Raw genomic sequence first — 14343 nt, forward strand, 5'->3', positions numbered from 1 at the left:
TTTGGTTTTTCTCCTTGGTGAAGTTTTTCCTTTGTGGCCGAACCTTGCTTGGAGGAGAAGAAGGTGGTTGGTGGTTTCTCATCTCGGTAGATCGTTGCCCACACAACGTCCGAGGTTAGAAGAGGAATACGGTAGAAGATCAAGAGGTTTTTCTACAAGGTATAACTAGTAATTTTTATTTCCACATCATGCTAGTTATTTATGGAAATAATACCAAATACAAGAGGCTTACGTTCTAGAATTTCGAATATATTTTTTCGATGCTGTGTTCTTTTGGTTTTTCTTTTCCTTGTGATTTGATTATTCTCTTTGGTTAACCTAAAGTTATTTTAGGAAATTAAATATTAGCTTTCTATAAAAGGTTTTGTCTAGTCGGTGGTGGTTGCTCCCATATCCAAGAAGGTCATGTGCCTCGCCACGTCAGTACTGGGAACCAATTATGGAAATTAATATTTAATGGAATTAATAACTTAAGGAGACTTGGGTCGAACGTGTAAAGTTCAGGAGATCCAAGTCAAAACCTAAAAGAACAAATAGATTAAGTTTTGGATCAAACGTGTTAAGTTCCGCAGGCGATCCAAAATTTAATTTAAAAGAACACATGGTAGCTAGGAAAAGGTTCAGACCTTTGTACAAAATTTTTGTACAGTGGAACCTATAGGTTTTCCGAGTAGCAACCAACAATTGGTATCAGAGCTAGGGTTTTGCCTCTGTGTATTTGGTATTTAATTTAATTATGCACATGTCATACATAATTTAGGCAGGTTAATAGTAGGATGTGCTAATTTTGTGGATGCAGGATCCAACTATTATGGCTTTTAGTTATTATGTGTGTGATTGGACCCTTGGACATGTCAAGGGCATTTATCTGTGTGTGCATGATTGTATTAAAATACAGCAGGAGCTGTATTTAGTTTTATTAGGATTTTATTTTTGATCTAGATACATGTACATTCCTTTTATGGAATATAGGATCAAAAATATAAAATTCTATTTATGTCGCGGATCGAATCTTGCAAAGCGTGGAACCTTCTAAGGACCAGAGACGCAGTGGAACTAGGAGCAAGATGGATGCGACAGCTAGATCCGGTGGCGGTGGCCAAATATGGCAGCAGCTTGGGATGACAACACACGGAGGACAATTAGAGATAAAAGCCATAATAGTTGAAAATTAAATTTTCTATTTATTGCTTTTATATTATGCTGTGTGTGCATGTTAGTTTACAAGTTTTAGTAGGCTAGCATAGTTAAAATTCCTCATTTATAAATAACTAAGTGGGAGAGGGATTTTTAAATAAATCTCATGGTCTCCATTACTGGTTTGTAAGTGATGCAAACAAGCTTGCGCGTTGGCTCTGAGTGGCCCTCCATCATCATGATCATCTCACTCACTTCCTTTTTGTGATGACGAATGTTAAAGGCGTGTGATCTTCCCCAACGGAAGGGGCATAATCTTATTAATGGACTTAGTGTCAAGTAATGGTATACACTTAGACACATCTATTAGTATCCTCCCCAACGGAGTCACTGCTATTATTTGTGTGACCAAATGATACCAACTATTAATTTTATTTGTCAAAAAGTTAGGTTGACAAGATAATAAAATTAATGGGTTAAAACCCTCCTTTTACAAATGATGAATTTGTATACGTCCACACTAACGTGACATACAAAATTCACGGTGTTATGAGGTGTTGGTTAATTTAAAATAGTATTGTTTGAGGAATCAATATTATTCTAAATTTAGAGTTCTGACCAAAAGTTATTTGTGATTCTTAGGATGTCTTTCAACCCACTGTCCATCATACTTCAACAGAATAGACTTACTGGACCAAACTACATAGATTGGAAAAGAAACCTGGACATTGTTCTTACTGCTGAAAGCTATAAATTTGTACTGACTGAGTAGTGCCTTGATGCACCTACTGGTGAATCTACCCAAGAGGAGATTGAATATCATAGAAAATGGGTAAAAGCAGATGAGATGGCGCGGTGTTACATTTTGGCTTCAATGTCAAATGTATTGCAACATCAGCATCAAGATTTACCAACAGCCTATGATATTATGAACAATCTTAAGGAACTCTTTGGTCATCAGGATAGGGCTTCTAGGCAAGAAGCCATGAGAAAGATAATGACAGCCACCATGCAAGAGGGTACTCCTGTAAGGGATCATATCCTAAAGATGATGGCTTATCCGAAATACGGATCCTTGGAGGAGAAATTGATGGGAAACCCGGATCGATATGATCCTCCAAACGCTACCTAAGTTTTGATTCGCTCTGAACTATAATATGAATAAGAGGGTTTATTCATTAGTGGAACTTCTGAACAGAAGGATTATTTCGTCACAATGCTTAAATTCACTATCTTTGAAAATGGTTCTACTTCTAAACCGAAGGAAGAAGAAGAAGAAACAAGTTGTTCAGCAAAGAAGGTGAATAAATCTCAGTACTGGATTTAAAATGGAATGAAGAAGTCAAGGGCAAGTGGTTCATCTGTAGCGGGACATTGGAAGGCGGACTGTCCTCGTAGGAACCAAAACAAAGGTATATCTCATACTCTAGTTGTTGAAACATGTTTAGCGGTGTTATCTACCAGCACCTGGTGTGTAGATACGGGAGCCACTGATCTTGTCTGTAATTCCTTGCAGGGGTTCCAGGAAACCCGACGGCTATCTGAAGGAGAAATTACCGTCTACATGGGCAATGCTACTAAGGTGGCAGCTGTTGCAGTGGGAGACGTCTACTTATCTTTTAGTAGAAATAGAAATTTGATTTTAAGAAATTGTCTTTATGTACCCAGTTTTAGAAAGAATTTAATTTCAGTTTCTAAACTGTTTTTAGATGGATATTCAGTTTCTTTCAGTAACGATGTAGTTATTAAAAGAAATAAAGTGATTATCTGTTCTGGTGCATTAGTTGGCAATTTGTATACTTTAAATCCAATTTCTTCCACAAAGCAAAACATGGAAATTTATAACTCATCTTCTAACTCTAATAAGAGAAAAGAACCTTCGGAAATGAACCAAGCATATCTTTGGCATTTAAGGCTTGGTCATATTAACTTAAGTAGGATTCAGAGGCTTATAGCCGATGGACTTTTGAGTTCATTTGAGTTGGAAAATTTTCCAACTTGTGAATCTTGCTTGGAAGGTAAAATGACCAAGAGGTCGTTCAAGGCCAAGGGGTATAGAGCCAAAGAAGTGTTAGAGTTGGTTCACTCTGATATGTGTGGTCCTATGTCTGTCCAGGCAAGAGGAGGTTTTGAATATTTTGTCTCTTTCATAGACGATTATTCAAGATATGGATACATTTACCTAATGTGCCGCAAGTCCGAGTGCTTTGATAAGTTCAAAGAATACAAGGCTGATGTGGAGAAACGACTAGGTAAAAGTATCAAGACACTACGGTCAGATCGTGGTGGCGAATACCTCTTAGGAGAGTTTAGGAATTACTTATCAGAGGCCGGGATTCAATCCCAACTGTCCGCACCTGGTACACCCTAACAGAATGGTGTGGCAGAACGAAGGAATAGGACTCTTATGGAGATGGTTAGATCGATGATGAGTTATTCAGAATTACCAAATTCGTTTTGGGGATATGCTCTGGAAACAGCAGTATACGTTCTGAACTTAGTACCTTCTAAATCAGTTTCTTCTACTCCCATAGAATTGTGGAATGGGCGAAAGCCCAGTCTAAGACATATTCGGATTTGGGGTAGTCCAGCACATGTGCTGAAACCAGATGCTGATAAGTTAGAATCCCGTACAGAAGTTCGCGTGTTTGTAGGATATCCCAAAGGAACGAAAGGTGGTTTATTTTATAGTCCTAAAGACCAGAAGGTCATTGTTAGCACCAATGCCCAGTTTTTAGAAGAAGATTATATAATGGATCACAAGCCCAGTAGCAAAGTTGTTTTAGAAGAACTTAGAGAGGACATGTCTACTTCAGTACCAACAGTACAAGATGAAGTACCACAAGAGACTGCAACACGTGTCACACATGATACACAACCACAGATAGTGCCTCGTCGTAGTGGGAGGGTTGTAAGGCAGCCTGAAAGATTCATGTTTTTGGGAGAGTCTTCGGACTTGATCCCAGGTAAACATGAACCTGATCCACGAACATACAACGAAGCACTCCAAGATATAGATGCAGCATCTTGGCAAAAGGCAATGAATTCTGAAATAGAGTCTATGTACTCTAATAAAGTCTGGGAGCTTGTAGAACCACCTGATGGTGTAAAAGCCGTTGGATGCAAGTGGATCTACAAAAGGAAAAGAGGGACAGACGGGAAGGTAGAGACCTTCAAAGCAAGGCTTGTTGCGAAAGGGTACACTCAGAAAGAGGGAATCGATTATGAGGAGACCTTTTCACCAGTAGCCATGCTTAAGTCTATCCGGATACTCTTATCCATTGATGCTCATATGGATTATGAGATTTGGTAAATGGATGTCAAGACGGCTTTCCTTAATGGAAGTCTTGAAGAGAACATTCATATGAAGCAACCAGAAGGGTTCATTGAAAAAGGCAAAGAGCATCTAGTGTGCAAGCTCAATCGGTCCATTTATGGACTGAAGCAAGCTTCAAGGTCTTGGAACATCCGGTTTAATGAAGTAATCCAGTCATATGGATTTATTCAGTGTCCGGATGAGTCTTGTGTATACAAAAAGTGTAACGAAAATGTGGTGGTATTTCTTGTACTATACGTAGATGATATTTTGTTAATTGGCAATAATGTCAAGGTATTATCAGACGTAAGGGTATGGTTGTCCAAACAATTTGATATGAAGGACTTAGGAGAGTGTGCACACATTCTTGGGATCAAAGTGATAAGGGATCGCAAGAGAAGAATGTTGTGTCTGTCCCAAGCTTCATATATAGATACAATCCTTACTCGTTTTAGCATGCAGGATTCCAAGAAAGGTTTCTTACCTTTTAGACATGGAGTAGCTCTGTCTAAAGAGATGTCTCCAAAGACATCGAAAGAGATAGAAGACATGAAAGCAGTTCCTTATGCTTCGGCTGTAGGAAGCTTAATGTATGCAATGCTATGTACGAGACCTGATATCTGTTTTGTCGTGGGCATGGTCAGCAGATATCAGAGTAACCCTGGACAAGGACATTGGACTGCGGTAAAGCATATATTAAAGTACCTGAGAAGGACTAGAGATTATATGTTTGTTTACCAAGCAGACGATCTGCTCCCTGTGGGTTACACGGATTCAGATTTCCAATCAGATAGGGATAATAGTAAGTCTACATCAGGCTATGTGTTTACTTTAGGAGGTGGAGCCATTTCATGGAGGAGTGTTAAGCAGAAATGCGTATCGGACTCAACCATGGAAGCTGAGTATGTAGCAGCCTCTGAGGCAGCTAAAGAAGCAGTATGGCTCAGGAACTTTCTAATGGACTTAGATGTGATTCCTGGTTTGCCCAAAATTATCACAATTTATTGTGATAATAGCGGTGTAGTTGCAAACTCGAAGGAACCACGAGCTCATAAGGCAAGTAAACATATAGAGCGCAAGTACCACCTGATACGATATATCGTGAAGCGAGGAGAAGTTGTCATCGCCAAGATTGCATCAGCGGATAACCTGGCAGATCCTTTCACTAAGGCCCTTCTGGCGAAAGCTTTTGATCGGCATGTGGAGGGAATGGGAATCAGATGTATGGTAGAAGATATGGCAGCTTAGTCATTAGTATAAGTGGGAGATTGTTGGAGTGTATACTGAAAGCCTAAGCTTTTGTAAACATTTGTCTTGAATAAAGAATCACATTTGGTCAAATTATCTATATTTGTTTGTAGTTGTTCAATTAAATTATATTGTAGATAACATAGCATGTGGTGTCATATGCAGAAGATAATGTTATCAGTACCTTATAAATTATAAACAGAAGCTCACGACCAAAATGGAAAGGAACAAACCATTAGAAGGTCGTAGTGTAATTAGGTATCAGTTTATCTTGACTGTATAATTACACTAGTACACTTAGAGTGTATTGAGTAGGACCATTTGAGGTTGTTTCTTTTATACTAATTTTATAAAGAAACAAAGACCTCGGTTATTATGGAAGTGTGTGCTCTTAATCCTAATATAATAACAAGCACATATATTTGATATTTATTTCTTTAGTTTATCAATGGGTGAGATTTAGTTCGATGAATCAATAAGCCCGATAAGTTGGGAAATGGTATCACTTATAGTGTGTGTTGTTGATTATAGAAGGAAACAGTGTCCTAGAGATACTAGGTTGATAATGTCCCCAAGAGGAGCTCATAAGGATTGTCATGTTAAACCCTGCAGGTGGACTTAGTCTGACATGACGATAAGGTTGAGTGGTACTACTCTTGGACTTAGATATTAATTAAATGAGTTGTCAGTAACTCACTTAATTAGTGGACATTCGATATCTTAAACACAGGGAGACTAACACAATCATAATAAGAAGGAGCCCAAAAATGTAATTTGGGATTGGTGCGGTAGTTCAATGATAGTTCTCTAGTGGAATGAATTATCATTGATAAAATTAAGTTGTGTGTTCGGCGCGAACACGGGATGCTTAATTTTATCGGGAGACCAAAATCAATTCCTCCTCTCGGTCCCTATCGTAGCCTCTTATTTATAGAGTTCTATACCCACCTATACCCACCTTCTATACCCACGCGGCCAAGCTAGCTTGGGAACAAGCTAGGGCCGGCCTAGGTATAAGATTGGGTGGCCGGCCCTAGCTTGAACCCAAGCTAGTGGGGGCCGACCAAATTAAATTAAAAAAGAAATTTAATTTTAATTTTTATTATGTGGAAGATATAATTTATTAAAGAGAATTAAAATTAAAATATCTCTCTTGTAAAAGATCTACAAAATATTAAAGAAAGAGATTAGATCTCTTTCCTTATTTGTAGATTGGTAAGATACTTTATTTTCTCTTTAAAAAATTATTCACATGTTGTAAAATTAAAATTATAGAAATTTCCTTTTTATCAACCATGAAGAGATTTGAAGAGAAATTTTATTTTTTAAAATTTCCGGAAACAAATTAGGAAGTTTTAATTGTTGATTGAAACTTGTCCAATTTTGTTTTCATTGATGTGGCCGGCCACTTGATTTTAATTGGAGAAATTTTATTTTATTTTTCTCAATTAAATCATGTCAAGGAAATTAAGGAAATTTTATTGTAATTAAATTTCCTAATTTGCCTAGGCCAAGGAATATAAAAGAAGGGGTGAGGGTGCCTTCATGAGACACAACATCTATTATTTCTCTCCCTCTTTTGTTCCTTGGTGTGGCCGGCCATCCTCTCCCTCTCTTCCTCTTGTGGTGGCCGAACCTCTCTCCCTTCCTTGGAGCTCTTGTGGTGGCCGGATACTACATGGAGAAGAAGAAGAAGAAGGAGAGAAAGCTAGCATCTCTTGGAGCTTGGTTAGTATTTTGGTTTTTCTCCTTGGTGAAGTTTTTCCTTTGTGGCCGAACCTTGCTTGGAGGAGAAGAAGGTGGTTGGTGGTTTCTCATCTCGGTAGATCGTTGCCCACACAACGTCCGAGGTTAGAAGAGGAATCTAGAAGATCAAGAGGTTTTTCTACAAAGTATAACTAGTAATTTTTATTTCCGCATCATGCTAGTTATTTATGGAAATAATACCAAATACAAGAGGCTTACGTTCTAGAATTTCGAATATATTTTTTCGATGCTGTGTTCTTTTGGTTTTCTTTTCCTTGTGATTTGATTGTTCTCTTTGGTTAACCTAAAGTTATTTTAGGAAATTAAATATTAGCTTTTTATAAAAGGTTTTGTCTAGTCGGTGGTGGTTGCTCCCATATCCAAGAAGGTCATGTGCCTCGCCACGTCAGTACTGGGAACCAATTATGGAAATTAATATTTAATGGAATTAATAACTTAAGGAGACTTGGGTCGAACGTGTAAAGTTCCGCAGGAGATCCAAGTCAAAACCTAAAAGAACAAATAGATTAAGTTTTGGATCAAACGTGTTAAGTTCCGCAGGCGATCCAAAATTTAATTTAAAAGAACACATGGTAGCTAGGAAAAGGTTCAGACCTTTGTACAAAATTTTTGTACAGTGGAACCTATAGGTTTTCCGAGTAGCAACCAACACCATCCTCCCAGGTAAACAGGACATTATAGATGACCCTGGTACTTTTACTAAGACAACTCCAGACCGTCTCTTCAACGGTCAAATCATGAAAGATGGGTCCCTCGCCACAGTCTCAGATAAAACCTAGTCGGTTCACCACATCTTATCCTCTTCAGCAAGGCTCAGTCCTGGGCACAGCTGAGCAGTCATCTCAAGCTTTTTGTAGCTAAACTTGGGCAGGACAAAAAGCATTAAGCGACAACAATGTCAGAGAATCATAACCTCCTATCAGAAAATAACTGTCATACGCTAAGGAATATTCCAGTGGTCTGCCACTCCTTGAGAGTGGAACCTTCCTTCTACCAATAGGAGGTCACCATACATCCTCTCTCACCTGACAGATCCTGATACCCGGCATTCTCTGACAGCGTTCAGACTCAAAAGGTATGCAGAGTTATAAAAAGTTAGGTCCTCTTCCTTGGGCAGGTATGCACACATCTGGATTCATTTTCAACAGTTCTTTTTTTTCATCGTACACTGCTTTTTTCGTGGGAAAAGGACATGACTTGAGCATTGAAGGGCATGCGTCAGGGACTTTTTTCCTAGTTTCTGGTCTCTAACACTCCGGGTGCTTGTCTGAGTGTGTACAGAGTCTAAGTACCACCAGTTCTCCTACTACGGACTTGGGGGTTCCATGTGGGAGTTTGCCTTTTCGACACGCATGTACAGGGTGTGTCAAAGTCGTCTCTCCATTAACACCAACGTCATCTCCGTCGGCCTCCATCTGACTTAGATTCCGGATAGGATCAATAACTAAGGGATACATTTGATTCTTAATTGTGGCATATTACTAGAAATTTTTTTCTCTAGTGAGAAGTGGACCTAAGAATATTGTGTAAGCGATCGGTGGCCGGCTAGAAGAGGGGTTGGATAGCTAGGTCACCCCCAACTTCTTTTCTTCTCTACAAAAGATTAGTGCACATACGGAAATACAACTAACTAATGAAAACAATAAAGAAAGAATACCAAATCGCTAACAAGCTCGATGTAACGTGGTTCGGAGATTGCTTGCTCCTACTCCACGGCGTGTCCTTGAGGTGGACGAGCCCTTGATCCTTCGGTGGATCAATCCCCGGCAATCTCCGGCTAGAGCTTTCTCCTTCTCGGTGGAGCAAACCTCTCACAAAGGATCTCTTCCTCTTTACAATGATGAACTTAGGTTTAGGAGGAAGAGAGTAGGCTTGGAAGCTTTTGGGCAATGACAAGGAGTTATTCAACAAGCATGAGTAACCTCCTTCAAGCTCCAAAGCTTTCCTTAAATAAGAGGAGAGAGTTGATCATCATATCAACTCATCTCGGCATCAGTCGACTGGCAAAACCATCAGTCGACTGGTGTTACCGTTAGAGGTAGCCAACGCCTACTTTTCAGCACCAACGGTCATTTACCAGTCGACTGCTAAAACTAGCAGTCAACTGGTGCAGTCGACTGCTACAGTACTGCTACAGTGCTGCTACAGTAATGCTACAGTAAACCCTAAAATTTATGCTTTTGCTTCGAGTACAATCTCTCGTGCACTCGTACCCTCACCCTTACGACTCTTTTGACGCTTCCTTTGAAGCTTTAACAGAACCTTCAAGCATACTTTCTTTGGCTCTCGTCCCTCGGATGCATTCAAGCCTGCGGCTCGTCCCCAATGTCATTCTTCGTGTATGCCTCGAAATTGCTTCCCTCGGCCCTTGTCCTCGCTGCCTCGTCCACGGTCCCTCGGATGCTTCATCCTTCACCGGACCCGAAGCCATCAACCTGAGTCGCATGTGTATCCTGTGAACCTGCACAACTCAAATACACATATCATATACAAGGGTGAACCTAACTTAAACTCTTTGACACACACATCAAAACTATGATCGTACCGATCAAAACCTAGGTCGATTGCACCAACAATCTCCCCCTTTTTGATGTGTGGCAATATGTTTAAGTTAGGCATAAATATCAACATGAAAATTAGAAGCAATATGTAAACATGAAGCATAATACCCAAGCTCCCCCTTAACATATGCTCTCAACCATAATTTTCAAGTTTTGCACATAATTAGGTTTTTAACTTAAACCTTTGCATTTCTCCCCCTTTGACACCATCAAAAATTGTACCAAACATGTATATATACTATGGTATCAATATGGACTTAAAAATATCCAAAACCAGCTCTTGAAGGTGCTGGAAAACAGATACCAGTCGACTGCTATCTGTCGCAGTCGACTGGCACAAACCAACCCGAATTTCAGCATTTTACAGCCAACTTCAGAAATGCATAGAAAATTCTAGAAAATTCAAAAAATCATGAAATTTTGAACACATATTTCTTATAATGTTCTTTAACAAGGAAAAATATGTTTTCATGAAAATTCATCATATTTTTGAAGTTTTGATAAAAACTCAAACACTTTAAAAATCAATCAAGTTTGTATCAATTTTAAACCTTGTTTTGCAATCATATGTTTCAAAATAGCTAAACCACAGTAAATAAATCATAAAATTGTTTTCAAAACATTTGAAATGTCCAACTATGATCTATGGGCAAGATGTCCATTAATTAAACATTTGCTTTCCCCATAGTTGGTCTATGATCACTAAAAATTGATACATTTCATAACTCATCAAAATGTCATAAGCATATGTGAATTACTTGTATCATCCTAGTATCTCACATTTATTTTTAGAAAATAATGCAAGTCATTGTGAGATAAAGGTAATCTCTACTTAGCCCTTTTTATCATGAATTTCTATCAAGGCTAAGTGCTCCTCCTTAAGGTCTCAAGTCAACCAAAAAAAATTAGAATTATGATTTCTATGGTTGACTTGACCTAAAATCCTCTAACCCTTGAGGATTGATTTTGGCACCCAATAGAAGTTCTCTCTAATTGGGTTGACCAAGTACTCCTTAGGGATCCATTTCCTATCTATGGTCTTTGTCTTTGATTTCCCCCTAGCAAGTAGACAATGATAAGTCTTTTCATTATTAGGTTCATTATATCCTAGCCCATTTTTCTTAAAACTTGCCCTTTGACTCCCAATAATCATGTTTAAGGTATTTGAGCCAATTTCAAATTTTCTAAGGGCTATGGTGAGGTATTCTACCTTTTCCCTTAATTTCCTATTTTCCTCTTCTAAACATGAATCATTTGAACTTGTAGAGGAAGCATGCAAATCATCATCCCTAATAGGCATGGATTCTAATTTTTCTTTAAGCATGCAAATGTCATTTCTCAAAGATTTGTTCTTTCTTTTTGCCTTAAACAAATCATCATTTGTGCTTGAAATAATTTTAATTAAAATATGGGGAGGAAGATTATGTACCTCACTTACCGAGAAGTCCGAATCCGAAGTTTGACCTCCCCCTTCACTTGAGCTCCCCTCTTCATCTTCGCTTGAGCTCCTTCCTTCTTCTTGCTCGGATGAGGTGGAGGCTACATCATCAATTCCCATTAAAGCAAAATTTACTACATGGTGCTCTTCTTCCTCCAATGATGATGAAGGATCATCCCATGTTGCTTTTAGGTTTTGAGCCTTCTTGCCCTTTTCTTTTGTCTTCTTCTCCTCCTTCTTCTTCCCTTCCTTCTTCTTCAAGAGAGGGCAATCATCTCTCATATGTCCCTCTCCTTGACAATTGTAGCATTTGATCTTTCTTCTTCTACTCTTGCCCCTTGAACTTCTCCTAGCATGTGATTTGTTAGAAGAAAAAGATTTAAATACTTTTCTCATTTTTCTTACCATATATGCCTCTTGATCACTATCCATTGAGGCACTTGATTCTTCGGAGTCGGAGGATGGTGGGGATGAAGACTTCTTCTTCTTACCCTTTCCCTTGTTTGCCACAAGGGCTACTCCTCTTGATCTATTTGCTTCTCCTTCTAATCCTTCAACCCTTGTTTCATGAAGCTCCATTGTTGAGAAGAATTCATCTAGAGAGCTCTTCTCTAGATCCTTTGAAATGTAGAATGAATCTACAATGGAGCTCCATGTCGAGTTTCTTGGGAAGGCATTGATGGCTTTCATTATGATGTCTCGGTTGGAGAGCTTCTCACCTACACTTGTTAGTCCACTTAAAATTTCTTTAATTTTAGCATGAAGTGTAGATACCTTATCTCCCTTCTCAAGCTTTACATTATTGAGTTGAGTTCGGAGAAGATCTCTTCTTGCCAACTTAGCCTCCGATGTGCCTTCATGAAGCTCCACTAGCTTTTCCCATAACTCCTTGGCGCTTGAGTAGGTTCCCACCCTTGTTACTTCTTGTTGGGGAAGAACATTTAGTAAATGATGGATGACTTTTGAATTCGCTAAATGTTCTTCTCTTTGCTTCTTGCTCCACCTTGTTTTCTCAAGTATCTTATTGTCTTGATCCCTAGGCACTTCGAAACCATTTTCCATGATTAGCATAATATCAAAATCAGTTTCGAAGAATACCTCCATTCTCTTCTTCCACCAAGAGAAGTCCCCTTCGAATTTGGGTGGATGAATGTTTGAGCCGGCCATTGATGATGTTGTTCTTCTTGGCGATTAGTCCGTTGAAGAGCGTCCTCGCTCTGATACCACTTGTAAGCGATCGGTGGCTGGCTAGAAGGGGGCTGGATAGCTAGGTCACCCCCAACTTCTTTTCTTCTCTACAAAATATTAGTGCACACGCGGAAATACAACTAACTAATGAAAACAATAAAGAAAGAATACCAAATCGCTAACAAGCTCGATGTAACGTGGTTCGGAGATTGCTTGCTCCTACTCCACGGCGTGTCCTTGAGGTGGACGAGCCCTTGATCCTTCGGTGGATTAATCCCCGGCAATCTCCGGCTAGAGCTTTCTCCTTCTCGGTGGAGCAAACCTCTCACAAAGGATCTCTTCCTCTTTACAATGATGAACTTAGGTTTAGGAGGAAGAAAGTAGGCTAGGAAGCTTTTGGGCAAAGACAAGGAGTTATTCAACAAGCATGAGTAACCTCCTTCAAGCCCCAAAGCTTTCCTTAAATAAGAGGAGAGAGTTGATCATCATATCAACTCATCTCGGCACCAGTCGACTGGCAAAACCATCAGTCGACTGGTGTTACCGTTAGAGGTAGCCAACGCCTACTTTTCAGCACCAACGGTCATTTACCAGTCGACTGCTAAAACTAGCAGTCGACTGGTGCAGTCGACTGCTACAATACTACTACAGTGCTGCTACAGTAAACCCTAAAATTTATGCTTTTGCTCCGAGTACAATCTCTCGTGCACTCGTACCCTCACCCTTACGACTCTTTTGACGCTTCCTTTGCAGCTTTAACAGAACCTTCAAGCATACTTTCTTTGGCTCTCGTCCCTCGGATGCATTCAAGCCTGCGGCTCGTCCCCAATGTCATCCTTCGCGTATGCCTCGAAATTTCTTCCCTCAGCCCTTGTCCTCGCTGCCTCGTCCACGGTCCCTCGGATGCTTCATCCTTCACCGGACCCGAAGCCATCAACCTGATTCGCATGTGTATCCTGCGAACCTGCACAACTCAAATACACATATCATATACAAGGGTGAACCTAACTTAAACTCTTTGACACACACATCAAAACTATGATCGTGCCGATCAAAACCTAGGTCGATTGCACCAACATATTGGCCATCTAGATGGATCTCCATGAGTGCTTCCCAATTTATCCTGGTGACATGTGAAAAACTTCTATCAGATCGGACCGGTCATCTATGTAATTAGTTGGTATGAAAAATTAGACACATGAATTAAAAAGAAAACATTGCATTAATGATCTAATGATTTTACTAACAATTGGTGTTGCTATTAATTCTTCAAGTTATGGAATACTAATCAAAATAATAGCATCCACTTATTTAATGTATAGGGTGTTTGGTCTAGTGGTATGATTCTCGCTTCGGGTGCGAGAGGTCGTGAGTTCGATTCTCGCAACACCCCAATTTTATTTTATTTTTTTATTTATTGAAATAAAATTATTTTCTAGATTTCAACTTATCAATTTGTTAATTAATTTGTTAAGATACTCTGAGAGCTAGAGGGGAGGTGATTAGCTCCAATCGCTTTGTTGATGATGATTTGTTGCAATGAAAAAAATCACTCTACCGAAACAATCAAAGGTAGAGAAAACAAGTTCACATACAAGAATACAATGAAAACAAGATGTAAATATACAATACAAACGAAAATCTTACTTTTTTGTTCTCTTATTGCTTGTAGATGCCTCTTGTAGTGT

At 39.2% G+C, this 14343-nt stretch overlaps 1 non-coding gene across 1 annotated transcript; it reads left to right on the plus strand.

Moving 5' to 3' along the window:
- Window positions 1-13976: 13976 nt before the first annotated feature.
- On the plus strand, window positions 13977-14048 carry TRNAP-CGG. Its single transcript has one exon. It is a non-coding gene; the product is annotated as a tRNA-Pro (tRNA).
- The last annotated feature ends 295 nt before the right edge of the window (window positions 14049-14343 follow it).

The sequence above is a fragment of the Zingiber officinale genome, chromosome 10B (genome assembly GCF_018446385.1).
Source record: "Zingiber officinale cultivar Zhangliang chromosome 10B, Zo_v1.1, whole genome shotgun sequence".
NCBI classification, from domain to species: Eukaryota; Viridiplantae; Streptophyta; class Magnoliopsida; order Zingiberales; family Zingiberaceae; genus Zingiber; species Zingiber officinale.